The sequence below is a fragment of the Pyxicephalus adspersus genome, chromosome 8 (genome assembly GCF_032062135.1).
Source record: "Pyxicephalus adspersus chromosome 8, UCB_Pads_2.0, whole genome shotgun sequence".
NCBI classification, from domain to species: domain Eukaryota; kingdom Metazoa; phylum Chordata; class Amphibia; order Anura; family Pyxicephalidae; genus Pyxicephalus; species Pyxicephalus adspersus.
In genome coordinates, this window is record NC_092865.1 from 12,383,129 (window position 1) to 12,410,852 (window position 27,724).

Sequence of the window (27,724 nt, forward strand, 5' to 3'; positions counted from 1 at the left end):
TAATAAATCAGGCCCATCCTGTTTTTTTTTATATTTCCTTGCACGTAAGTTAAGTATTCTTAGCAAAGTGAATTTTCACCCTTCCGTATGCTTTAATTTATCCATAAAAGCAATATTTTAATTATGGAGGAAGAGTAAGTATCTTAGTCTGCCTTAGACTATGTTCAGACTGGAGGCAAGGTTGCAATGCGGTTACTACTTCATTGTGCCAATCGCTGCCTTAGGGAAAACGCCACATGTAACGTCTACCGGCAGCGGCCCAAAAGAGAATGAATGGGGTGGCGGTGAGTAGTTCATCTCCGCTCATTGCCACCCTCTGTCAAATCTACAAATGCTGATTATTTAAAAACCAGCACTGTAAAGGTGCCAAACATTGGGAGCTGTATGGGATCACTTGCTCCAGCCGCAGATCCAAACCTGTCCTTAGTATCAGCCTTTATATATCTATCAACTACTTCTCATTTTACTGTCCATCCACAGAATAAAATCCATAAGTGTTACTTAACTACAGAATACTAAGAATAATCAGGTCTGTACCTTACCAGCCAAAGCTTTATGTTTGACATATCTATTACATCTCTGGACTGCATGGACAGAAACATAAATAGCCTTTATTAACTTTATGTATTTTAGCATTCATTTTACTTTATGTATTTTATTATCATTGTATTTAGGTTTTTGCCTGGGGATCTTTGAACACATGAATAATTATATATATATATATATATATATATATATATATATATATATATATACACATACATATATATATATATATATATACACATACATATGTATTTTATTTTCATATCCCTGGTGTGAGGAAATTTACAAATGATTGTCCAGAATCCAATAAATGAATGAAACTTAGAAGTATGAAGTCTGTAGAACAGAGAACTCCTCAGGCATGTATACAATAAAATAAATGTTTTTCAGGGACCTAAAGATTATGAAACAATAACACCAATGAACGTGACATCCAATGGGAATATATTCATTGTAATAAATGAAATAAATTTCCCATCCCCGGAATGTGTATATCCTTATCTGGATCCCTAATGGGAAAAAATAGTACCAACCTCCCTAAAGGAAATCTTTGTTTCATCTTTCATGTGGTTTTAAGGTACTCTTAAATCCCACCGACCTTCGAAAATGTTTTTATCTTGCAACTTTTTTTTAAATTTTTTAATTAATGCATGAGTTGTATAGATCCCTTGGCATTTTCCATTTGGTAGGAAATTACGTTAGTATGCAGCGCGTTATTCCAAGGAATCAATGAGGACCTGCAGGGAGAAAGCAGATCATTATGATAATTATTGGCGAAGCAGCGAGCTACAAAGTTTACACAAATGGCATTTAAAGTATATGTGCTGGTACTGGTAATAGAGGTCCCTGGCCCCCGGTGAGAGGGTGCTATAAATGAGGCTTTGTAGCCTATGGACAGTTACATGATCAATACGACATGGGAAATGGCAAAACTGAATTGGGACTGCTGCTTTATCAGCTATACCTAGCTATATGCTGTTGCAGGTTTAATGGACAGAATGGGAAACGTTGCCTTTAAATTGAAACCATTATTTAGGTGTAAGTTTAGTATTAAATAATATTTTTTTCCATTTCCATTTTTCCAAATACAAGTGGTATATTTTTAACTGGTATTAGCCTTTTGCAGTAGGGATCAATAGAACTCAGATTGTGAAAGAGGAAAGCAGCACAAGGAGCCAATTAGTTCTCCTTGCTGGCAAGAAATATATTGATAGGAGAATGGAGCAAAGGAAATCTTCATATGTTCTGATGTTCCTTGCTCAGACACATTCTGTTTTAGGCTAAACTCAGATTTTTTAAACCATACCATTCTGTTTAACTGCATTTAGCCACCCCAATAAAAGGGTACCTTTGGATCAAATGGGTTTGTTCATTTGTTTTAAACATTTGCTTGTGGTTGCCTTGCCGCATGTTTTTTCAACTGGTACACCCCGTGTCCAAGAGTGGTAACCAATCTGCCCATGTACAAGAAGGAAACCCGTTACATAAATAAAGAAATAATAATTAAAAAATTAAAAAAAATTTGAAAAACTATTTAGAAATTTCAAAAGTTGTTTCCAACCATAAGCAAACACCTGCACAAGCAAGTCTAGTGTTTACTGCCAATTGCCACCCACTCCCGGGAACGTATTGGCAACCACTTGTTGCCTGTTAGTGGTATATGACACGTTATCTACTCAATAATCTTTTGAGGATGGGGAAATCCTTGAAATTACCTTCAGATCCTTTGTGGTGTGCATAGTGGTGATTGAGAAGAATACCTCCTACATTGCTGGCCATTGGGGAAAATTGCACCCCTACAGATAGCCAAAATTAGTGCCAGTGGTAACTGACCTTAGAGACCCAAACTTCTCATTGCTCATGAAACTCCTAGCAACTTCTGGAGGAACCCAGGTTGAGAAACACTGGTATACCATAACATTTGGCTTGCATGGAGTCTGTTTTTACTGTACAAATGGTACAGAAACTGCCAGCTGGGTAGACTGCACTGGACTGAACATAGCCAATCAATGCTCTGTTTATGTCTACTGATTGTGGGTCAGGGTTGTTGCTCTACCAACTGTCTACTTCCAGTTACACAGGCATGGTCCATTGTGGTCGCCATTAACCCATGTTGAGAATTGCCATATAGCTATCACTGCCTGTAGACAAGACGTTACTGCAAGAAGCTACATGAGTTTAGCAGCACTGAAATTCAACAAAAGATGAAAAAAGGTGAAATCCGTAGAATAAAAAAAAGACAGTTGTATATAATGTACGGCATTCGGCAAACTAATGTCATTCACTTAGGGTTCAATTCTCCTTTACATTTTGCCTGGAGGTGGCCTTTATTACTAACCCTCTGCAATTATTTTGATCCAGTTACTTGCCTATGTTTAGTAAACAGGTAACCGGTCACAAGGGAGTCAAAGCATCTAATAAATAGCATTTACTATGTACGGTAAACTGCAAAGTCATATAAAGAGCCTTTCAAAATAAGATAATAACGTATTATTTCAAAGATATCTCAAAGAGAGGGAAAAGCAGCAGTCACTGTAACACAATTGAAAGAATGAGGGCGATCTAGATTAAGCTTGACTGCAGTGAGTAGAATGTTTTGATTGCGCATTGGCTGCTTTTAGCATAAATGGAGCATAGAAACAGCCTGATTAACATGATTAGGACAACTGCGTCTCCTCGCTTGATTTTATAGTTCAAGCACAAGTCTGCAACGATGATTTGAAATGCTATATTGCTGCCAGAGTTTACTTTCTGCTCTCGAGTTATTTAATTTTGCTGATGTGACTTTTTATCTAGTAAAATCTGTATGCTTTGATACACAGCGTTCTGTCTAGTTCAAAGGCATGATATGTGCCAAGCAGTTAGCGGAGAAGAAAAGAATCACGTTTGGTTCAACAGCCTTATGTTAGGCGTATTTGGTATCATTAGATGTTCCCTTTTTTTTTATTATTATTACAAGTGTACTGTATATGCTGCTGATTTGTCTTTGTTTTAGTCAAGTGGCACAGATTTGCTCAGTACAAGCTGTTTCCAAAAGCAAAATAGCTGATGTGCTCTTGAATTGACAACATGCTAAGCTCGAGGTACAGGTGCTGAGGGTGTTATCCTAAAAGTGATCCTGGCTTATGGAAAGCCCAACAAAACCCAAAGCAAGACAAGGCAACTCAATAGCTATGAGGTTTATAAGCGAATAAAAATAATTTAAAGATGTGGTGGACAAGACATGCATTTTATGGGGCAAATGTGCTTGCACACTGTATTATAGCTATTTTCTCTTAGCTCTAAATTCAACCATTTAGAGTGTTAATCAGATGTGATCATGTGACACCTAAAACTGGAAGAACAATGGATACCAAACTACATTTCCCAGAACCCATCCATTACAGGAGAGAGCAGTTGTCTACCTAATGAGTCACAGAATGTAGGTAGTGAGCAATTTCTAGATCTTAGTTTGTAATAGGAAACTCATGAAAGGTCTTGGCTGGATAGATGCACAGTTACAGCCAAGCACAGTTACACAAAGAGTTTCTAATTTTCTAAAGTTCAGTACCAAAGTTATTACTTATAAATACCACTAATCAACATAAATGTTTTCAGACTTTGAATTGTTTAATTTTGTGTTTAGTTGAGCTTTAAGACATTGTGCTTTATTTTTAACTACAATGCAAGTCTGCAAATGTTGAGATGGATCCTAAGGATATCCTAACGTCCTATTTATCCTTTCTGTCCTATCAATAGTTCTATGAACAGTCTAGAGCTTTTGAGCACTGATCATATGACCCACTGTATGTCAATGTCTAAATTTTTGTATTTAGATGTGTTTTTTGGAGGTCTTAGGACATACATGTCCGAAGTCCAGCCCTTGTTCAGATTTCCACTGGCCTACAACCTCTGTCATCACAAGGAATCCCCTACGTCATTATAGTGGGCGTGTGCTGTGCTGGACCCACACGGACCATGCCCTCTCTGATTCTAAGAACGTGCTCTACACGGAGCCAGCACTGACACGACTCCATGCACAGGGAATCCCCCTCTTCACCCTGCTGGGCGTGTGCTGTGTGGGACCCGCACACTGGATCATCTCCTCTATTTTAAAATAACCGGGAAGCTGCTATTTTCTCAACTTCCCAGAAGTTTTCTGCACATCACAATAACTAATGACACTAATGAATGGGTGTAGCACCTGACACTAATGAATGGGTGTTGCAGGCTCAGATCTCTCTTAGCCGTGTTAACAGGTTCTTTTACAGTCTTTTACAATTTATGTCTATTTATATGCCATTTCTATTACAAGAGTTTATTCTTTATATCATATAAATCGGGCCCTCTGTGTGCAGTGCCATGGGGACAGCAAACATGGTTACAATCAAGCCCTTACAAAGCAGAGGGAATAATATAAGTTTGAGGTAATTAGGTGCAAAAGAAGGGTTAGGTGGGTTTGAGGTTCAAGGTACAGGGGTGTTAAGTCCAGAGCAATGTGGATAAGGTTGAATCCCTGTCTCTTGTCTTCCAAAGTTCCTCTACACCAGGCATGTCACCGGACTGACACCAGACTCCGTGCACAGGGAATCGCCCACGTCACCCTGGTGGGCGTGTGCTGTGTGGGACCCACGCAGACCACGCCCACACTTACCCTGGTTAGTGGTCGGCCCCCACACATTTTCACCTCACCAAATCTGGCCCTCTTTGCAAAAAGTTTGGACACCCCTGTCTTAGGATAATATTGTATACTGTGGTAGAATTATGGGCACAAAAATCAGAAGTGTTGTTAATGATGCAGCTACGGTTCCATCCACTGATTCCCATGTTACTGAACCATAGTGTGGAGTGGGAGCAGCAATTGGGACCAATCACTGGGAGTTGCTAATCACTAGGGATCAGCGAGCGAGTTTTTAAAACTCGATCTAGCGGCGATTTCGGCCTTTCTTGCTTACCAAAATTGTAGGCGAGAACGGCCGGTGTAAATTCACGGATCGAGCTGCATTCATTGATCAGCTCAGTGTGCGATCCTCGGTACTAGAGGTTAAATGGGGACAAGTCTCCCCATTCAAAACCTCTAGTGCTCCCTGATTGGCTGGGGAAAGCTTTCACATGATTCCCAGAGCTGAACGAATGCAGCCCTGGGAATCCACTGCGATCCCGGGCCACTAGAGGTTAATTAACTGGAACTTCAGATGAACTCCCAATGGAGTTTCTCCATTGAGAGTTCATCTGCAGTTTAGTTACCACGGTCACCTGGCTGTACTTATCAGCCCAGTGACAGGTTACCACGACTGTCAGGTGGGTACTTAAAGCTTCATCTTGCACTGGCTGCCGAAGAAGGATAAATGGATATAGTCAATGACTGCCTGCTGCCCACCCATCAAAACCATGCCATTGCTTGTTCATTTTGAAATGAGCTTGGAAATAGCAAATTCTGGACAGCTAGCAGTTTTTCATTCACCTGGGATTTGACCAAATTTTGTGTAGTATGATCCGGACTACAATTTATTTACTGTCTTCTATGGTCATATTTAGGCAGGGCCACCATTGAGGGGTGGACAAGGGGTACTTCTGTACTGGGCCCTGAACACAAAGCTTGACTTTTGCAAAGTCAAAACTTTTTGACATAAGGGTTGGAGATCCAGAAAGTTTACCTAGTATGGAGGGAAAAGAATTTTGATGGCAGTTTTGCATTTAGGTAAAGATGTTTTGCAGTGATGTACCTGATCCACCTGACCTCTCACATAGGCCAACATAGAGCAAGGAAAAAGGCCTAAGAAAGTCCCTCTTCTTCTCTATTTTTTTTAGGAAAGAAAACCTCTGATTATTAGTAAAATAATGGAAGAAAGCTGCACAGAATATGTGTGCATGCAAGGGAGAGGGTCAGTATAAAAAGCAAATTGTTGCAGACCAGACTGCTGATTAAAAATGACTGGTTTGAGAACGTTCCTTTGCCCTGTCTCCTCCACAACATTTGTATGGATCCTTGTAGTGCCTGTAAAGGAAAATAAAGGTTACCAACTCATTGAATGGTGATTGTCAATAAAGACTGCTCCATCTCTGGCGGCCTGGAAAAAAGAAGTTGTAAAATTCCTCGAAGGAATAACAAGATTTCAGGAGCTATCACTGCATTCAGTGTTCTATACCTTTTCTGTTTAGAAGGCTGCCAGTGGCTGGGTGATTGACAGCGACATGTTCATTATAGAAGGCTAGAAGTTCATTTATTTTCACTTAATGCAGCTTATTGAGTCCAGATGCACGGTAAGGCACACATACCAAAACTCATCTAAAACAGATCCCACAAAAGCCAACAAGATCTTTTATACAAGCACTGCCAGGTGATTAATAACAGCGGTGGATCTGGGCCTACGATCAATGAATAGTGCAGACATTTATCTGATCAATCCCATTTTTATAGCATTTGGGGCAATGCCGTGGAGATTTAATGTTATTTAAAATTAATTTCATTAGAGGTCAAGATGTTTACGGAATGAATTTGTAATGAAGGTACAAAAAGGGCTTTTTCCTAAGTTTTATCTTAACTGACTCTATAGGTACAAAGTAGGAAGCCACAGGTGGAGAGGCTGATGAAATTTTAACATTAATTTGGAATACAATTACATATAGCTGGAGATTAAGTTTAAAGTATATGCTCCTTGTATGAACTGAGTAGTGTTTTGCTTGAAACTGTGCAATGCATATGGATTTTTATGACGTTTTTTTAAAATACTGTTTTCACAAGTTTTTTTTGCATGCCCTTTGTTCGAAGTCTTTGATGCAGGACAACCTGTTGCTGACATGTTGGATTTTCCTGAATATTGACTTGTAATCCTGGATTTTGCCTAAAAATCTGTTTATCTTTAAACACTGATTTAACATTACCACTATGCCCTGCAGTGAGATAGATGGAAGAGAAGGACACAAGCATTTGAAGCACCAGGATTGTGAGGTGGCTCAAGTTCGCCCAATCTTGAGTTTACAGCAAACCCTAGATGTCCAAACATTTTTGCAAAAACCTGTGCACATTTAAAAAATGATTGCCCTTGTAATAACAGGCTTCCAGCCACTTGTTGACCTTGCTAACTGCTTTCTGAATAGTAGTTACTGGGAGCCAGTTCCTAATGTACATATAAAGCAGCATTACCATTGGATGGTTATTGTTAGGGGTGGTTTTGCCCCTAACAATTACCAGGCAAATGGGTCACTTCCCACTTTGCAATGGGCTACCATTTAAAGACATTCTAAGATTCTCTATGTGGGTGTGCCTCAAAATGGGTATAGTGAACTTCAAAGAATGTTCACCGATCCTGTAGTGAAGAAAACCTGGATGCATTCACCCATCACTGCTCCTGGAAGTGTAAAATGCTAAACACTGCTTCATCAAACAGGTGCATCTCCGCAATCTCTGCAATCTCCAAAATCAGCCCCAGAGACCACCAAACACTACACCCTGTACATCCTCTTATCATCTTACATCTGGAAAACCTCTCTGGTATTCCACTTACCAGGCTCTCTCCTCTACAATCTATCATTAATGCTGCAGCTAGACTCATCCATCCTTCCCTCCGCTCCTCTTCTGCTGCCTCTTTGCAGTTCTCTTCATTGGCTTCCATTTCACCTTAGAATCAAATTCAAGCTCCTGTGCAAATCCCTCCACAGTTATTGTCCCACTTACATTTCTGACCTGGTAAAAAAGTACTCCCCCAGCCACTCTCTCCGCTCCTTCAATGACCTAATACTGACTTCTTTACTTATAACCTCATCACATGCATGATTTCAAGACTTTTCTTGAGCTGGCCCGACTTTCTGGAATGGTCTTCCTTATCCTATTTGGCTTGAACCTTCTTTCTGCAGATTTAAAAGAACACTCAAAACCAATATTTTTAAACTCACCTACCCGTCTTTTTCTGCCCCTTAAAACCCTCACTACTTTCCCATCATTTCATATTCCCTCCCATTGTGTGCTACTTCCGCCACCTCATTGATTGTAAGCTCTTTGGGGCAGGGTCCTCTCCTCCTCCTGTGTCACTGTCTGTATCTGTCACTTGCAACCCCTATTTATTGTACAGCGCTGTGTAATATGTTAGCTCTAAATAAATACTATTTAATAATAATGATATTGTGCACATATTCTATTTCAGTGCAGAAGTGGGTATAGCATTCATTAGGAACCCGTGTAAAACTTTTTTTCTGAAATCCCTTCTTTCTGTACAGATTTTGTCTATTCTAAAAGCACACTGGAATAACTGACATTAGCCAAAATATGTTAGGCATTCTTTAAATGACCACGACTCATTTCATTCTAGAAAGCATGAGTGTCCTCCACTAATCCAGTGCCTATAACAATTTGGAGAAACAAGAATAGAAAGACTTTATTGTGAACCCTCAGCAAAATGGCCGATAAAACAGATTGCATCCCCCAGATTGAAGTATAATGGCCCAGGCTGTATAATACTCATTTAGGACACGCTGACATTAGGTCACTGGACAAATAAGATAAGGGATTTGTGAGTCCCATAAGTTGTAAATAGTGGAATAGCAGGTATGGTAACTGCCAACATAAGCAATAGTATAACAATAATTAACTTCCCTTCTCCCAGTGCCAATTTTTTTCCCCTTGTAACAGTGGCCAGACTTTGATTTCTACATCTTTACTAACGTTTGTCTTTCCCGGTAAAGCAAAACTGTTAGAAAGCAGAGACAGGACATAAAAGTACTAACAAATAATAGCAAGGATTTATTCCACCATTGAAAGATAATTCTGGTTCTCTGGCAATGCAATAAATGTTTATTACTTGAAATGTTTTGTTCTTCATTTTGTCAAGGTAGCTAGACTGGTAAAACTAGGGAACAGATCGGAAATTAGGTCTGTGGGACCTCAAAAGGTTGGGGGTGGGGGAGTCAGTACCCACATATTTTAATACCCATAGATACTTTTGCAAATGAACATTCATCAACGCATGTGCGCTGCTTTCTCATTGGTGCTAGTACATGTGAGTTTTAAATTGCCAAAAAAAAAAAACCATCAGTCTCTCCCTAGCATTTTCTAAATTTTATTGGGTTACAGAACGTAGCAAAAAAAAGGCAAACCATATAAAAAGAAATACCAAGCATGCAAAAAAAAAAAATTAAAAAAGGAAGGTATTAATTCAGGCTAAAATTTCCTGAGATTTCCTGATTTACTCTACCACCCCATCAGTGGTCTTAGTAATGTATTTATAAAACAACGAATCTGGCATTCCCCCAAACATTTGTTCGTGGGAAATAACTACTTCCATTGTAACAAATGAATCTGGAAAATCCCTGTGAGGGAATGCCTGATTCCCTGTTTTACAAATAGAACCCTAGATATCTCTTCCCCACCTGCACCTACCGGTCCATCTATGCAGGATGTAGTAGTGATTATAAGGCTGTCAGATAGAAAATTCCGATCAAAGTTTATATTGGTTGTTTGGTTTAGTTTGGTTGTGTTCACATTGGGGACCTGATAAAATCCATAACCCCCACTCATTCTATACTAAGCCAAGCAAATACACATTAGCTGTAAATAATTCTTTTTGTGACCTGGTAGTATATAAAAGACAATTTCAGCTCTATTCTTTTTTTTTTTTAATCTATTTCCCAGTGCTTTTCATATACAGTATAAAAAAAAAAGAAAAACTGTATTCACGCACCTTTTTAGCCCTGGATTCTGCAAGTTAATCTCTATGGGGCTTATTGGTGGTCTTCTGAATGATGCCCACCAATAAAAACTTTATAACTTATATAAATACCTTTCTGAAACATTATCTAAAGGAAGAAGAGAACCTGTGATGTCATACAACCAAACTAAAGACCTCCTGAAAAAAACAGCTTCATCAAAGGTCATTTTTTAAAAAATGATAAAAATAAAAATATTAAATAAAAAAAACACATAAGGAGGAGCTAGATATTGGACAAATTAAGTTTACTGGGACAATCTGCTGACCTTCATCTACAAGTGAGGACCAGGCTTGGAGGCAGAGAGGCATTTGTCCATAAGACCAGTAAGAATAAGAGATGATGGAGTGGTTGCCCTTAAATTGTGATGCCATGTGACTGAATGCCAAGATCAACAAAGGAAGATAAAATTGGAAAGTTGCATCCCCAAAAAAGTCCTTTTGGAGCATTTACCTTGCTCATCTGTCCTTCTTAGCATGCTGCAATGCACTTTACGACCCTCTCAATTCATTGCCTATCCCCAAAACAGGCCTAATTTGGCTTTTAGATATCCCCTAAAACAGCCATTTGGCAGATAGGGTGCGTCCCACAGAGAGAAGATGGTTCAATACGATCGTTTTAGCCGCCCCCTCCTGCCCATAATTATCCACAGTCCGGAGCTCTTCCTTAACTCATCCGTTTATCAGCTGGAGTTTTTGTTGAACTCGAGGAGCTTGGAGAAATTATTCCTAAAGCTTTTGTATTTTTATACCATCCCCCTTCTTTTTTAATATTGTGATTGACAACTTTAGTGGAGTCTGTTGTCCCATAAATCATATCGTTAATGCATAGCCCAGTGTGGCTTTTGTTTGGGAGAAATTGCCTGTACTAGGATTTTATTCTTCATCAATGTCAGGAGCGCTGTGATTAATAACTGCTGGTGAAATGCAAAGTGGTTTTCACGCACAATTATAATAATTCACTTTTGGACGGATCATGTGTCACGGTAGAGATAATTTATATCCCTTGTTTATTTCAGATTCCCTGTTATGCAAGCTGTACTGCTTCCCTCAGCTTTTTTATTCCTATGTCAACAAGGTCTTGGCCTACCTCAGCGGGTTCCTCCTGATCTTCTTTCCTTGCATTTGCTTTAAAGGAGTACTTGGGGAAAAACTTGATCAAGCAACGTTAATAACTGTTTGATATTTCATGCATTCATTATCTGAAAACAAAACAATGGAGTTGATATGCTAAAAAAATGTAGGCTTTTCACAGAGTGAATTATCATCATGCAAGAGTTATTTCACTTAGCTTAGTGAATGAGATGCAGCTTCAAGGACCTCAACCATCCCATTATGTTCAAGCCAAGCTTTTTTTTTTCTTAGATTTCCTTGCAGGTGATTGGGTAATCTTTGCCAAATAAATTTCCCCAGCATTCAATAACCTAAGTGAAGTATCCCTTGCAGAGTAATATTCATTTTGCTAAGTGAACAAACAATATTATTATTGTTATTATTAAAGCACGAACATAATATGCAGTGCTTTACAAGGTTCATGGTCATATCACTAGCTGTTCTTCAAAGGAGCTGACAATCTAATGTCCCTACCATAGACATATGTCAATAACACAGTTTAATGCCAATTTGGGGGGAGACAATTTACCTAACTGCATGTTATTGGGATGTGGGAGAAAACTGGAGTACCTGGAGGAAGCCCACACAAACACAAGAATATGCAAACTCCATGCAGATAGTGTCCTTACCTAGAATCGAACCTGGGACCCAGTCTGCTAAGGCCAGAGTGCAACCATAATGGCTTGAAATATTGGCTTGTAACGGGAGTATACTCATGTGTCAAGAAATGTGCTGGCCATTCGGAGAAGGGGGGAGAGGGGGGTTCTTTTGTGTGTTAGGTGGGTGTGTGAAAAGGGTAATAAAAGTTAGGATACTTAGTTAACCTTCTGATGGTTAGTTTAATGGACATATTTTAGGGTGTCCATTGACATAAAACGAATGTGTGAAGTTGTATATTAAAAGTTACATGAATAAAACATTTTCTGGTTCTAATTAATAGGCCATCAACACAATATGGAGCAATTGTACAACAAGACTATTCAAACTTACAAACATAACAGGAAAATATTCTTGAGCTAGGCAGATAGTAGAGAAACACTAACATTTGTTTGACAATATGATACATTACAATTGCCAATCAATCTCATGCAGAGCACAAATGATCTTGGTATATATTGATGATCTAATAGAGGTATGTAATAGAAAAATTACAAGTATAATATACATACATTATAAACAAGAAAGAAATATATAAAAAAAATAACTTACATAGCATTGTTCTAGATGCCATGCTGGATTGCAATGACTTTTTAGCATACAAGGGTGGGCTGGTAGCCTATTCATTTTCATATTCATTTTCATAGGGCTGCCTATTACAGCAGAGGTTAACGTGCAACATACTGCACATGAATTAAAGCACTAAGTCGACCTAAATGGGCAGCCAGCTCCCCGGCCATATTTATAGCCAGTTGCAGATCAGTGCCTTTTATTTCTATATAATGATATATGCCTGTAAATTGGTGTGAATGCTATTCACAGCCTCCTGCACACCCAGCACTGCATTAGTGCATTTTTTTTTGTTTTTGCCTAATTCTAAGAAAGAAATTACTTTTAAACTTCTAAAATTACGAATGACCACCCCTTTACTAGGGAAATGAATTTCTCCTTTCAAAAGATTCTAGAATAAAAGCACTAATATCTGTAGCTCAGCAACTCACTCCTTCTTTTTCATAATGTTAGAGCTCACTTTGCGCACACATATCTCCTCCATATTGGAGACACGATGCAAGACGGCTGGGTAATGACTGGAACATATTGTAATGGACCCATTTCAGCTAGACTGCCATCAAAATTACAGAGACAGCAAAAATTGGCTGTGTTGAAAAACACTGATTCTTTTTTTTTTCCCAACATACATTTAATTATAGTGTCTAAATTGCTCAAGTTTTCATTGCATTGCATTCATTTCCTCGACACAGTAGATGAGTTGCAGGCAGGGGGCACTGCTGCCCTATACAATATCCAACATATAATCAAACCTTCATTATTTTTCCGGTCCCCCCACCCCACCAAATGTTTAAGGCTATAACAGGCTTGTGGGTGCAGCTGAGGCCTATATTAGAAAAAAAGTAAATGCATGCACATCTGATCGGAATGACGTTATAAATCTGATTGGTTGCTTGGAGCAACACAGTTTTCCATTAAATAGAAGAAGAACTGTAATACAAACAATGTTGTGCAATATCACACAGCTGCCGTGAAATTTGGTTTCTGATGGGTGATCATGGGTTACTGCACACAGGTTCCTTTTGGGATTGCACTGTATCTAAATGGCTATACAAATATATTTTATAGAAGAAACATGAAGAGACAGAGGGCCAGATCTATTAAAGCTCTCAGAGAAGGAGAACCTGGGAGATCCAACAAATCTGGAAGGGGTTTAAAAAAAAAATAAAATGCTAATGTTGGCAAAAATGTTTAATCTTGGACCAAATTCATTCAAGTTTTAATTGGCTGCCTAGGTTCAGGCCCAAAAGCTTCTGTTGAATTACCATGGCATTTTTATTTTGGTTAAATTCTCAAAAGGTGTGATTTATTTAACCAGAGGACATCAAAGGTCTGTGTATATATGTGTGCTGGGGTCACACATGGTAAAAGCTCCCTAAAAGTTCCAATTCTGGCTTGGTTTGGCTGCCAAAATGTTGCACTAAAACTTCCATCGATACTTAAAATTATTGGGTATTTGCAAGAGGGTTGAAGTGATCATTTAATTAAACTCTGCTCTATGACCTCCACCATGTTTTCCCACCAAAGGCAACAATGAAAAAATAAAGTATACAGACTTCCAACCTCTTCATTGTCTTTAGACGGGTTTCACGACATCATGGGTCTTCTTCTTCCCCCGGTGGTCAGCGGTCATGTCCTGGATACTGCACAGAGCATTGCCATCTCTGCAACATTTTCCAGTGAGTCTGGAGGGAGAACCTTGATGTTTTAGGTTTAACCTAGGGATGAGTGTTGCTTTATTTTTGGATCGGACAGTACTGGAGGTCAACAAAAGCCATCAAGAACTTTCAGTTTTAAATCTTTGGCCTAGCTGGAGTTGCGTTTTAAGCATTCTATTGGCATGGCCAAACTTTACGCAAATATTCTTTTCTAAAAAGTGCTCTGTTTTCTATCTTAAGTTGGATGGTGCACTACTGGTATAAATTAAACCCAACATCCCAAGCAGCAATGCTAACCAACGAGTCACTATGCCAACTATTATTTTCTAAAATTTGCTTCCAGTGTTTTTATTCCCTTGCGGTTGAGCACAATTCTCGTAAAAGAATCTTTATACCGTGAAACCTCATTACAGATAATTCAGCCTTGAGGTACGGGTTCAATAGCAGATGTTTTCAGTTTCTCTTCAACGTGAGTTCAAGCATTCTCGCTCACAAAGCTGAAGGCCCAGTTCAGAACCTTCACCTAACCAAGCTGCTTGTAGAAGACCACACAATGTCACCCGCCACTGCTTATTCCTACATTCACAGGAAAGAATAATCTATATGATGAACTCAGACTCTCTGCAGACCTTTGTACTCTTTGTGACATCCAATGAGCTTCAAAAAAATGAAACATACTTTTTTCCAAAGACTGAAAATTGTGAAGAAAAATGCACTGACTTGTATAGAGATATTACAGACAATGGTGAATCTAAAAAGAAAAAAGATTGAATGTCAGTTTTTGTGTCTATAGAAAGACTTCAGTTCTTGCAATATACTTACAGTAGATATAGGGACTGTAATTTCACAATTTTAACAGCACATATAACAAAAAAAAAAGTCTTTTTTTTTGCAATAGTGGAGGTGGAATCCGATGAAAAGAATGATGTAGCATATTACTACAGATGCATTGAAGAGCATTCAGACAAAATATATTTGTTGTTTTATTTGATACATTTGGTTATATTGGCATTTTGGTATATTGGTTTGTTAAAAACATTGAACTTTCCAAAACTCTAGCTAACTTCCTGTGCTATCTGTCCTATGCATCTATGTTATAAAGAATTAGAGAGGGAGGGGTTGTTTTATCTTTACAAAAAGATTTGAATGCAGTCACCAAATCTAAAAACTGGTAAGCTTGTAATATATTACCATTTTGTGGGATTTAGACATTTTTTACTTTATACAATCTATATGTCTACATACATTTTATACAATCATTTAGCCTAATTTAGGGTTATTACTCCTGCAATACCGGCCCTTTCCCAAAAGCCTAACCTGTAATAAACATGTAAAACAGTTTAGGTGTCTTTTGGTGCATTCATTTCTCCTCTGCCATTGATGGTGGGCAGGAAACTTAGCTCAGATTGTGGTTTGTGGGGGCCATTCGCTGCATCAGTGTCTTGAGTGTACACCAGGAGATTTGGGATGAGCGACCAAATTTGGCCGTTCTCGCTTACCGAAATTGTAAGCAAGAACAGCCGGTGTAAATTCGCCAAACATTTATTTAATTAAAAAAAAATATCAGCGGGCTGTGCTGATCAATGAATGCAGTGTCGGCTGCATCCATTGATCAGCTCAGTGTGCGATTCCCGGCATTAGAGGTTACATTGGTCTCCCCATTCAAAATCTCTAGTGCTCTCTGATTGGCTGAGGAAAGCCCGGGGATCACAAACAGGAGTATTCCCAGGGCTGCATGAACGAATGCAGCCCTGAGAATCCACTGATTGGCTGAGGATCCACTGATTGGCAGGGGAAGTGCCCAGGGATTGCACACAGGAGGATTCCCAGGGCTGCATGACTGAAAGCAGCCCTGAGAATCCACTGCGATCCCAGGGCACTAGAAGTTAATTAACCCCTAGTGCCTGGGGATCGCAGTGGAACTGCAGGTGAACTCTCAATGGAGTTTCTCCATTTGAGAGTTCATCTGCAGTTCAGTTTCCAGTCACCGGGATTATAAATACAGCCTGGGAACTTTTCCCTCTCAGCTGATTGGAGGAGGCACATGAGTGCCTACAAACAGGTGTGACTGCAGGCAAACTCTCAATTGAGTTTCTCCATTGAAATTTCATCTGCAGTTCAGTTCCCACAGTCACCAGGCCATACTTATCCGTGGGAACTGAACTGCAGATAAACTCTCAATGGAGAAACTCAATTGAGAGTTCATCTGCAGTTCCACTGCGATCCTTGGCACTAGAGGTTAATTACCTTCTAGTGCCGGGGATCGCAAACAAGAGGATTCCCAGGGCTGCAAAAATGATTGCAGCCCTGAGAATCCACTGCAATCCCGGGTCACTAGAGGTTAATCAACATCTAGTGCCAGGTATCCTAATGATTTCCTTGGTTTCCCGATGGTTTTGTGAAATCGGTTCACCGCAATTTCACGGTCGCATCAGAAATTCAAAGAAAATTTTCGCGAAAATACCAGAAACATTCTCGCTCATTCCTACATGAGAAATTACTCTCTTAGGGGTTATGTCCATACCAGCCTGGGATCAAAAGGAAGTTGGTTGGATTCTGCTATCATTTAACATTTAAATTTTTGTGTTTATCGTTAAGGGGAGCCAAATAAAGTAATGGAGAAAAAAACTGTAAGATTGATCAATCATTTTCTATATAGTAATTATGGTTTTGGTGATGTGTATGCAAGGCAGTGGTATCTTTATTCACATACTTGTGCAGTGCATTTCCACACGGTAACTCCAACATGTAGTGGTTGATTTGAAATGATACTGATTTAAAATGTACCTCCATATCTGCACCATTGACAACATTTTTTTCGGGATCTAAGTTCCCTTTTGAAAAAGTCAGGGCACAGGTCAGTTAGTGTTGTTTTGCTGTGTAACATGTCAAATGCAGGTCAGCAAAATACCATTGACTTTTACTGAATATTACATACTGAGTAGTACATACAGTAATTTACAGGCTCCCTTTGCCCTGCCTGGGTTGTGTTGTGTTTCTTTGGACACAGCATGCTTTATTAAGCTTGGAACTGCAGGAAAAGCAAGTCAAATACAGCCGTTTCTTGTCAAACACATTTAAGTTGAAACACATTTGCTTTTGAATAGCAGATGCAGCTTTTGAATAGAAAATTAGTGCTACCACATCAAAAATCTAGTCATTAACATATTCCTCAGGTGTCCAATAACCAGATTATTGTGTCAATGTAAAGTATTAGCTGTTGGATCTATGGCATGCAGCTGCATACTACTCTGCAGGAGAGTGTTGTGTTGGGTCTGAAAGGTAAAAGTGACCCGTGGCTCTGAAATTGTCCTGCAAATATAATGCCAGCACACCTTGTGCATTCCTTGCATTCGGCTAATCAACGCAGGCGTTCTATTATTAGACATAAAAGCCCTGATGGACGTGATGTGAAGTTTTATGTTTGGAGACAGTTGATGTATGAGTAAGTACATTATATTTAGAGTCAATGGCCAGCAGAGAATGCATTATGTTTTCCACGCTAATGAACTGCTTCATTAAGAACGTGTCCCTAATTCTCTTGGCAAGGCAAGGCAGTTCTTAATGGCAACATGGCTCAGCGCCCTGCTTTGAGACGCTGCAAGTGCGTGTGTTTGTGTATGTATATATATATATATATACACTGAGCAGCCAAGCCAAAACAATAGGACCACCTGTCTAATATTATGCAAGTCCCCCTTGTGTTGGCAAAATAGCTTTGTGCCGTGAAGGCACAGACTCTATAAAACCATAGAAGTTGTCCTGCGGTATCTGGCATCCTGACGTTAGCAGGCGATCCTTTAAGTCACAAGTTACCATCCCTTAAGCTTCCACCAGTTACCTTCTTTCTATGTTGTATCAAAAAAATGAAACAAGACACACACTAGGCCAGGGCTCGGCACAGTTTTCTGGCCACTAGGCCATTTATCGGGTGGGCGGGAGCACACTAGGCCGGGTTCCGCCCTAATGGCTCTGCCCGCCACCAGCGAATGAAGTGAAATCCCTCTCCACCATATGCATTGTGCAGGAGAGGGATTTCCCTTCAGGGAGCCCCACCTATTTACCGCGGTGGCAGAAGTATCAACGCCAGCTGCGGTAAATAGGAGAGCAACTGCAAAGTCTCCGCTCCAGCTCCGGTAGTTCCTAACGCCCCCTGGCCGATCCGCCGGCAACCCGTAGCTCTGGAGCCGTGGGTTGCTGGCCAGCATTAGGTGGGATCGGCCAGGGGGCTTTAGGCTGGGACGAACTACCGTCCAGGCCGTATCTGGCCTAAAAGGCCGGAGTTTACCGCCCCTGCACTAGACCATCCCCAAGATCTAAAGGAAAACATGATTCATCAGACCAGGTAACTTTTTTTCTGTTGCTTTATGGCCTAGTTCTGACTGGTGTTGCTTGAGTTTGCCGGAAGATTTGGTCCAAATCCATTCAATTGAAATTCAGAATAGGAAAATCCAAAATAAAGTCTACTGTGCCAACCAAACTCAACTTTTGATCTTTTACCTGTGCAAAGTCAATACCGGTGGTTTTTACTACCTAGAGCAGCGCTTCTCATCCATTTTAACATTGAGGAACTTTTGAAATAACTTTTTAGGTCTTGGAGAACCCCTCCTATAGTTACTCTATCCACAGCTCACAGTGTATTAGTGTGGTGGACAGTGGGAAGAATACTTCTTACATAGCTGGCTGGTAGGAAGAATGTCATCCTTACAGATAGTCAAAAAGATCATTGATGTCACTTTGCTCATTGCTCAAAGAACTCCTTGCAACCTCTGGAGGAACCCTGGTTGAGAAACACTGACCTGAAGGCTTCTACTGCCTCCTGATCACTGGTAACTAGGCTAAATATTGGGCAGTATGCACAAAGTGAGGTCCTTCAACTCTAACTAGCAGTTCTGTTCCAGGTGAGTAAAGTCAGAGCTTTCTACACTAGAGGTGTCCAACTCAAGTTCCTAGGAGCCAAATACAGGTCAGAATTTTCAAATTAATTCAATACACAGCATCTTAAGAAATATACAAAACATGTATACAGATTTTGGCCCTTGGCACTGGAGTTGGACAGCCATGGTGTGAAAATGCACAAATTATGTAGAAGTCTGGAACTTTTTATTGTATTCAAGGATGTATCGATAGCACCTACAGTCTTGGTTGACCATGTAGATACCTGGGAATGCAATGTATGAAGTTTGAAGTGATAACAATCTTCCAAAGTAAAAATTTAGGAGAGGAGATAAAACCCAGAGTGAAAGGTAAAATATCTTTTAACACTCATCAAGCATTATTTCATGTGTAATGACTCTATGTTGACCCACTATGGATGCTGTACAAGCTAATTCTTTAGATTACCTATATGGCACTTTTCCTTATCTAGCTCCACTCTTTAATCTGCAGTTACTATTTCTTATATATGTTAGAGCCTTTTAGTAAACCAAACATAGAGGCTCACAGATATTGATCATAAATATAGTACATTTTTTCTTGCTCTACTTAATATTGACTGCTTAAGTGCATTGCCGCCAGTAATCCTGTGCTTTAATATCATAGCTACGTTATCATTTTTAATTAAGTATTCAGTGCAACTGAACATTCTGGAGTCTGCAGGTAGGTACTATGTCTACTTCAAATCGGTTATGTTTGATGCAAGAAGGATCTATTACACCCCAATAAAATATTCATACTGATAAACTTCTATCTGGTGCTTTTCATTTTTAGAATATAGATTGTGGCTGTCAGGAGTTGAACTTGCTAGGTAAGGGAAGTTTTGACAAACTTTTTTTTTCCCAAGACAAAGTTAGCAGTTATTGAATAGAGGATATAATTCTTTCCAGCAATCACTGACTAAAGAAACATAATGGATATGATGTATAAATGCATTCTTGCTAAGAATTGGAATCTTTTTTTAAAATACATCTTACAGTTATATTTAAAGGCGGACTCCGGGGAAAATGAAAAATGACCCATTCAATTGGGACTTCCTCCACAATGCAAGGGTTTGCCTGGGTACCAGTGAAAAGCACCTTTACGTATCTCATTTCATCATCATCATCAGTAGGTTTCCTACTCTTTTGGTATAGGTTGCATGGATCCCCCAAAGCTTCTTCCTTAAGGCTTTTTGTGCATCTGTCATGGGCTCTGATGTTATCACAGTAATATTAGACCAGCGGCCCTGCAATGTATATAAGGATGCCGAGGGCCTGCCCTCAACCCAATTACATTGGAGGTTAAAAGGAAGAGCACCGGCTTCCAGGGGAATAAAGGATAATGGAAGTGCTTTTTACTGGTACCCATACCAAGAACAAGAGCATGCAGGAGGAGTCCTACTTCAAGACTAATTTTGTAACTTTCTTAAAAAATTTCAGTTTAATTGTTGACTGATGATGGTCGCTGGTGGCAATACCGTCAGCAGATCGTTACCTTTATGAATGGGACCACCCTGAAAAGTGCTGAAAGGATTGCCCATATAAATATATATACATACATATATATATATATATATATATATATATATATATATATATGTTCCAAACTCAATACCCTCCCATTTAAAAGAGCCAAAGAGAGTCTGAGAGAGATAACTCTTTAAGCAGGTCATATGATGCTGTGGGGTCCTCTAAATGTCTTCTTCAGGATAGTCTTCAGTGATGCAAAAAACAGCTACATTTCCCTGCACTATTACACAGTGGATACAGGGTTATTGCCCTTCATGGGGCAAGGTCATAATGCCCTGGATTTATAGTCTTTGCTCAGACTTGGTGGGAAGAGATACTGCAGGGAACAGCTTCAAATTCATGGTGATTATAGTAGCCTCTGCAAGGGGACCATTTTTATAATAATAAAAAAAGTTATAATGATAAATACATAAGAACAGAAAAAATGTAAAAAACATGACCCATAGTATAACAAATTATTTACAATAAATATATATATATATATATATAATTACAAGCCCACTAAAAATAGAATATGTTTTTAGGTTTAAAACAACCATCTGCTTTAGATCTCTTGCTAAAACATCCTTAACCAGCAAAAATGATTACAGATATTTCAAAAGCCTGGCAACCAAAGTCAATGATTATTTATATATATTTTTTTCCTTTCCTTAAACTTGACCCCCCTCCTTTTTTAAAACTACATGAAGGGACAAATGGTCTCAATTATATGGCATTGTGTTTGAAATAGTTTTGACACCCCCCCCCCCACTCTTCGTACAGAGATACAACAAAATACAGGCTTGTCATTTTCAAATACATTTCAATATCAGCCCTCTAGATCCGACATACTTATTTTCTCAAAAATGAATATGCCACTTCTGGCATCGTCTTTGTGAATTATTCATGGACGACTCAAAAGGCAGGAGAATGAAAATCACACTAGCTAGTGTTTATCTTTCTGTGTGATTCTTTCTGACTCATATCTGCCGATGAACAGGCACCATATATGTGTTAATAATTAAATAAAGACCTCAAAAGGGGAGTTTGGTTTTGTTCTCCTATTTGAATTTACATGTGTCGACGTACTCCCCAAAGAAATGGTCTTTGCAGACGTTTCCATGTCTCTAGTGATTCCTATTGTTCATAAAGCAAATTTAGTGTTTACTTAAGTAACTTTTTGCCTTTTGAGAGTTCCAGTGGTTTTTACATCTGCTGTTCATTTGCTCATGAATGGGGTGGCATCCTTAAAGGGGTGACGATGTTGGATCTTGATGCTGACATCATAAAAGCAAAGTAGACATAAAAATGAGACCAACCATGATGAAACTGTATTGCTGCATTTACTCTTGTTATAGCAGCTAAAATTAAAGAAGTAGACAAAATCTATTGTTGCTTTATTTGCTTATGTTTAGTACTTTCTAGCCTGTTCAGCCAAACATTAGCAAAAATTCAGATTCAGAATATTGCATTCAAACCAAACCACTTGGTTGATAAACCTACTTGATTGGCAAAATAAGTACCACTGTAAGTTCCAATGTAAATATGAACATGCAAGCCAAGTGTTAAGATAAGGCTCCATGGTATCCTAGGGTCTCTCCAGAGGTTGCTAGGGGTTTCTTTAACCATGAGCAATTTGGACTAGAATTAGCACTGACACCAATGATCTTCTGGCTATCATTAAGAGTGACATTCTTCCCAATGGCCACCATTGTGAGAGGCATTCTTCCCAATGGCCATCACACTAATGTACCGTGAACTGTGGCTATAGTAATTATAGCAGGGGTTCCCTAAAGACTTGAAAGTTATTTCAAGGGCTCCTCCATGTTAAAAAGGTCAAGAAACACTGAGGTATACAGTAAGCAGCATTCTCATTAGCTTTTACATTGGCAACCATCAGTTGTTAAGAACAAATGAACAAAGTCCGCTCAACAAAATTGGTTTATTCCATTCCAAAAGGAACATAACCAAGTGTCAAGTGTAGCTCTTGCAGTTACCCTCAATCTGATCAGCAACACTAGGAAGAACTATCACTAATCTTGGTTATATGCACTCCCCTTAATTTATGCCCTGTTGCCAAAGAGAAAGAAAGTGTCTTCTCCTATATATTCTTTATATTTTCAATTCTAAAAATAGTTGTGATTGGATACGAGTATGCAGGGATGGATGCAATTTCTAGATGAAAAAGGAATTTTAAAAAAAATACTTTCCTTTAAAAAAATTGTGTGGAATCATTTCTCCGTTCCCTCGTCCAGTTAAGTGGTGGTACCATTGTGGAAGGATAGTTGCTCTGAAATTATGTGCAAGGACTGACTTGTTACCATTCTTTAAAGCGGAACTAATCCATCTATCCGTCGGGAGGTTTCTTTGTTTGGGTTCCGCGTCGTCCCGGTATCTGTCTGCGTCCCAGCGCAGAGAAAGTGCCAGGCACCATCATCTTCTCTCTTCTTTTGAGTTCTTCTTCCTACGTCACGCAATCTCACACTGCGCAGGCACAAGATTGGGTGATGTAGATGGGGATTTTATTCCATTAATGAGGCTCCTTCTTGATTTTGGGCCTGCACCGAAGGGGCAGCCAAGACCCAGGAGGTAGGTAACCTGGAGGTTTTGCGCTACCAATCTGTCTTGATCGCCAATAAAAAAAAAGAATGTTGCACTTAAAAATAAATAAATGAATACATTTTTTTACTTTGAGTAAAAGGGTTGTCTACCCTTTTATGTAAAGTAAAAATTTTGAGTTTAGGTCCAATTCAAGGAGTAGCACAGCAGGGAGCTTTCTTACTCCTAACAACCTACAGAAAGAGTTCATGATGCATTAATTACCAAAGTGAATCAATAGTAATAAATAAAAAATGGGTGAGTATTCTTACTGACTGATGGTTGTCAGGGACAGAAACCCTTCCCAATGTGTACCTCCTGATTACCTGGGTGCTGCGGAAAATCTGAAGAATGTCAGGACCTGGGATGGTGTAATGGGACCAAAGAGGACTTTAGCCGAATTCCAAGCATGGAAGATTATGTTTTTGTTTTGTGTAAGTTTTTATATGTTTTTTTGTATTAGTATTCTATGGTATCATTCTTAGTTAGGCTTTTTGAAGTCTTTTACAAAGAAAACTAAACCATTCCTGCTTCTCTTTGCAAAAAAGTCCAGAATCTAATATTCCTTCCAAAATAGAGTTCATTTTTGGTTGAAACCATTTTAGACTTCAAACATGTTTTTTAAATGTGAAAGAAATTCCATACATACATATACATAAAAGTTTAACCTAGATAGCACCTTTGATAGCACCTTGAAAAGAACTTTGGCTCCTTGCATTGCACAGTAAGAATGTTAACCACAGAATGCCCTTGAAAATCTTCCTCTAAGGCTGGTTCCTATATATAATACAGCAGTTTCCATGGGGGTGCAATCACTAATTTATTCAGTTCTTCTTCACAAATACAATACGTTTTATAAGTAGCTTCACATTGTCAATTCATTTAGAATTTCTCCAAATATTACATTGTGGTTTATGATTACTAATTGAATTTAATATAAAACATTTGCTCACAGTGTCTATACAGCTTGGTATCCTCAATTGTATCCTCTTACTTTAGAAACAGACTTGCTGACATGAGGCTAAACCTTGCTGAGGACATTGTGCTGGTAATTTGCAGGCTGTGGAACATGCTATGGTACAGAGACTTTGGATATTACAGTGAAGAAAATGTTTCCAAAATCCCATACTGAAAAAAAAAGAAAAAGCTTTGATTAAAAAATGTAATAGTTCTAGTTTAACTGGAGTACAATTTCTCAGCCTGTTAAGCAGGTAATGGGATTTATATAGATGTCCACAGACCAGGACTGAAAGCTTGTGCTTTGTATTAAAGCATATTTACAAAGTAAAATAAGGTTAAAATACAACTTTAAAAAAAAAATCTATGCATCCCTTTGTGATCTTTTTTTTATTCTTCAATAATTTTTCTCTTGAATTTCGAAGATGGGTGGGTACTAAGTTAGGATTTGGGGGAAGGGGGGGGGGGAGGGTTCTGGGTGGACTTGGATAATCATGTAGATAATCAGTTTGGAAACTGACAAATGTCCTTTCATTTAATTTTTAGTACCTTCTGCTTTGGTCTAGAGGAAGCCAACTCAAACCACATAGGGCAATGGTCACCATATGTTGAGTGGCCTATGTTGAGTGCATATGTTGATGTTTTATTGGCCTATGGTAAGGCATGACCCAACCATAACTGACCTAAGGGAAGTACTGTTATATTGTTTGTGTTTAGAAAAAAACTCCACGGTGTGGGAAACTTAAAATATCACATCATATGTATCCCAAATCAATAGTAAATGCTCATTTCTTTATGATTTATTGCCCTACTATTCTCAAGTCATACAAGTTTTCATCTTGTTAAATCTTGAATTCATCTTGGCACCATCTTCCTTATTTGTTATCTTGTGCCCTTCCTGCAAGATGGAAAATCCTGGTGTACCTGGGCCAAGCCAAAATGCTAGTCATTTGGCTGAGGTATAAGAAGGGCAGACCATTGCAAGGAGCCTCTGATAAAAGATAGCTTTCTGATACAGAGCGACTAGGGACACTCTCCTAAGGATTTATTTGCAGATCCTGGCATGGGGAGAATGATGAAATTGCAGCAGAGACTGGGCCTGCACTTTGAATTGAGGCAAATTTTGGATAGTGGTTTGAGTTTCAGTCTAACCCCCCTAGCATTCTAATTCCTTGCAAATTTCCATGAAAAAAATGTTACATTTTTTTTGCATAGAAATTTATTTTACATTTTAGGCTGTAATTCTTAGGCATAAATATGTCCAATATTTAATAAATTCATTAATAAACTTTAACTAAAAAAACACAAAAATCTGTTAAAAAAATATTTAAACATGTAATGTAATTGTACAGTAGCATATATAATTATATATAAATATATATATATATAAATATATATATATATATATATATATATATTATATGAATATTTCTTTGTATTGGAATACAGCTATTTTGTATCGAATCCAATACAAAATGTTTTGAATTTCCCGCTGATCTGCGGGAAACTGTGATTTTGTTTCAAGATCATACTGGATGATCCGGGTTTCCTCACAAGTGATGGCTTTTAAAAAAGGTTTGGGCACACCAGCACAAATTTCTTAGCCACACTCATTTTGCTCTGGTGGTAACATTTATTAAAAACTTCAAATTGATTTGGTGTTTAACTTTTATACTTCTCATGATTTCAGCACATGAGGTTAAACACAACGGCATTAAACGGTAACTAACATAAACTAAACAGAAGTGCTGGTGTTTGTTGTGTATGTTGGATGAGTTTATACATTCATGACAAGTGCTCATAATCATCTCACTGCTTTGTTATAAAGATAGCAATACAGTCTTTTTATTTCATAGACAGACCTCATATATGTGATTTTATAGTTTACCCAGAAGTAGACCCCAAAAAACCTATATGACGCACCTCTGAGTTACATGTGGCACCACTAGAGAAACTGGATCACCTAGTACACGGTGTACCTGAACATACACAAATAAACCTTTTAAAAAAAAAAAGATGTATACCATCGCTTTCTGGCACTGTTCACCTGTAGCAGCCCTGTTATCCTCTCATGTCACCCAGTTAATAAGCAGCTCCGAGAGAAAACTTAAAGCAGGAGACATGCAAATTCTCTCGATGAATTTCTCACTTTTTTGGCTTCACATCCATCCTGCAGCCTTCGATATTTCCCAAGAGACTTCTGCACTGTATTACAAATCTTGCTGAGTTCAAGAGATAAAGAACTGGAATAAGCAACTCATAATTATATCCCGCTCTTTGACTAGTTATTTTGATGGTTCCTGATTCCGCTATATGAGCCTCATAATGAAAAGAAAAATTGAAATGTGATTATATTATTAGAAAGAGTGTCTGGGAAGGTAACAAGATAAGATGTGTTCTGCACATTTCTCTAACATTTCAGAAGCTTTGGTTGAAAGAAGAGCTGGGCTGAAAAAATGAAACAAATATAGAAAAGGTATTAAAAAAATAGTAAAATAAATAACTTCTAGAAATGTAAACGATGATATGAAGGTATAAAGAATCAAGCTAACTATTATGGTGTAGCTGTAGATCATTAGGCACGATAGTCATTACAGCACAGATTGAGATGCATTGTATGATGAGATGCAACATTGATAAAAGCATAAGTACTGTAGGTTTTCTTGGAAGCTTTTTTTTATACTGTGCACATGGCATTTTCAGCAACTATCAACCATTTTTAGGGCAAAGATGACTGAATGGTGGAATGCAACCTACCCCAAACAATATCTGCTAACACCATGAAATCAGGTGCTGGCCTGCAGGAGTTGGGGAGGGAGTAGATTTGTAGTGACTTCTGACTTGCTGGCTGTCAAATTGACAGCATATTTCTGCAAGATTGTATAGATAGAGTGGTTTTCTCAGTGTAAGGTTCTAATGCTAGTGAAAATGTTCCTGTGGCTAGCTTCAGAAAGATGCTTGAACTAATTTTTTTTCAAGAATTCAGGTTCAGTGACCTCACTCTTGAGTTCAGTGGTGTCACAATGGGTTACCCATATACCCAGAGTGGCACATACCCAGCCAGATCATCTCCCAGCAAAGGTGAAAGCAGGGTGGAAAAGTGAAAGAAAAGGTCATCACACTCATTTACCGGTGGCAAGATTGTATGGAGAAGAGTGTCTCCCAGTCTAACCGGAGTAGAAGACAGAGGAAGCCTAAGAGACCTTGCACCTGGAAATTCTGCATCACCTTCAGCAGAACTTCCATGTAATCCAACATCTTTCATTTGATTGTGCTAGAACTAGGCAAAGAACTTTTGGCTGGACACAAGTAGTAGTAGTAGTAGTAGTAGTAGTGTCCTGCCACTCCCTTTACTAAGCAGGTGTGATGCAGCCAATCTTTAGTATATGACATGGCAGCTACAGTCCACTTTCACTGAGAAAAAATAAAGTCTTAAAATCCAATCCAAGCAAAAGCCCTCCAAAGGTTGTTAACAACTCCCGTAGTGATGCCACTGCTTAATTTTCCAACCTAGTTTTTG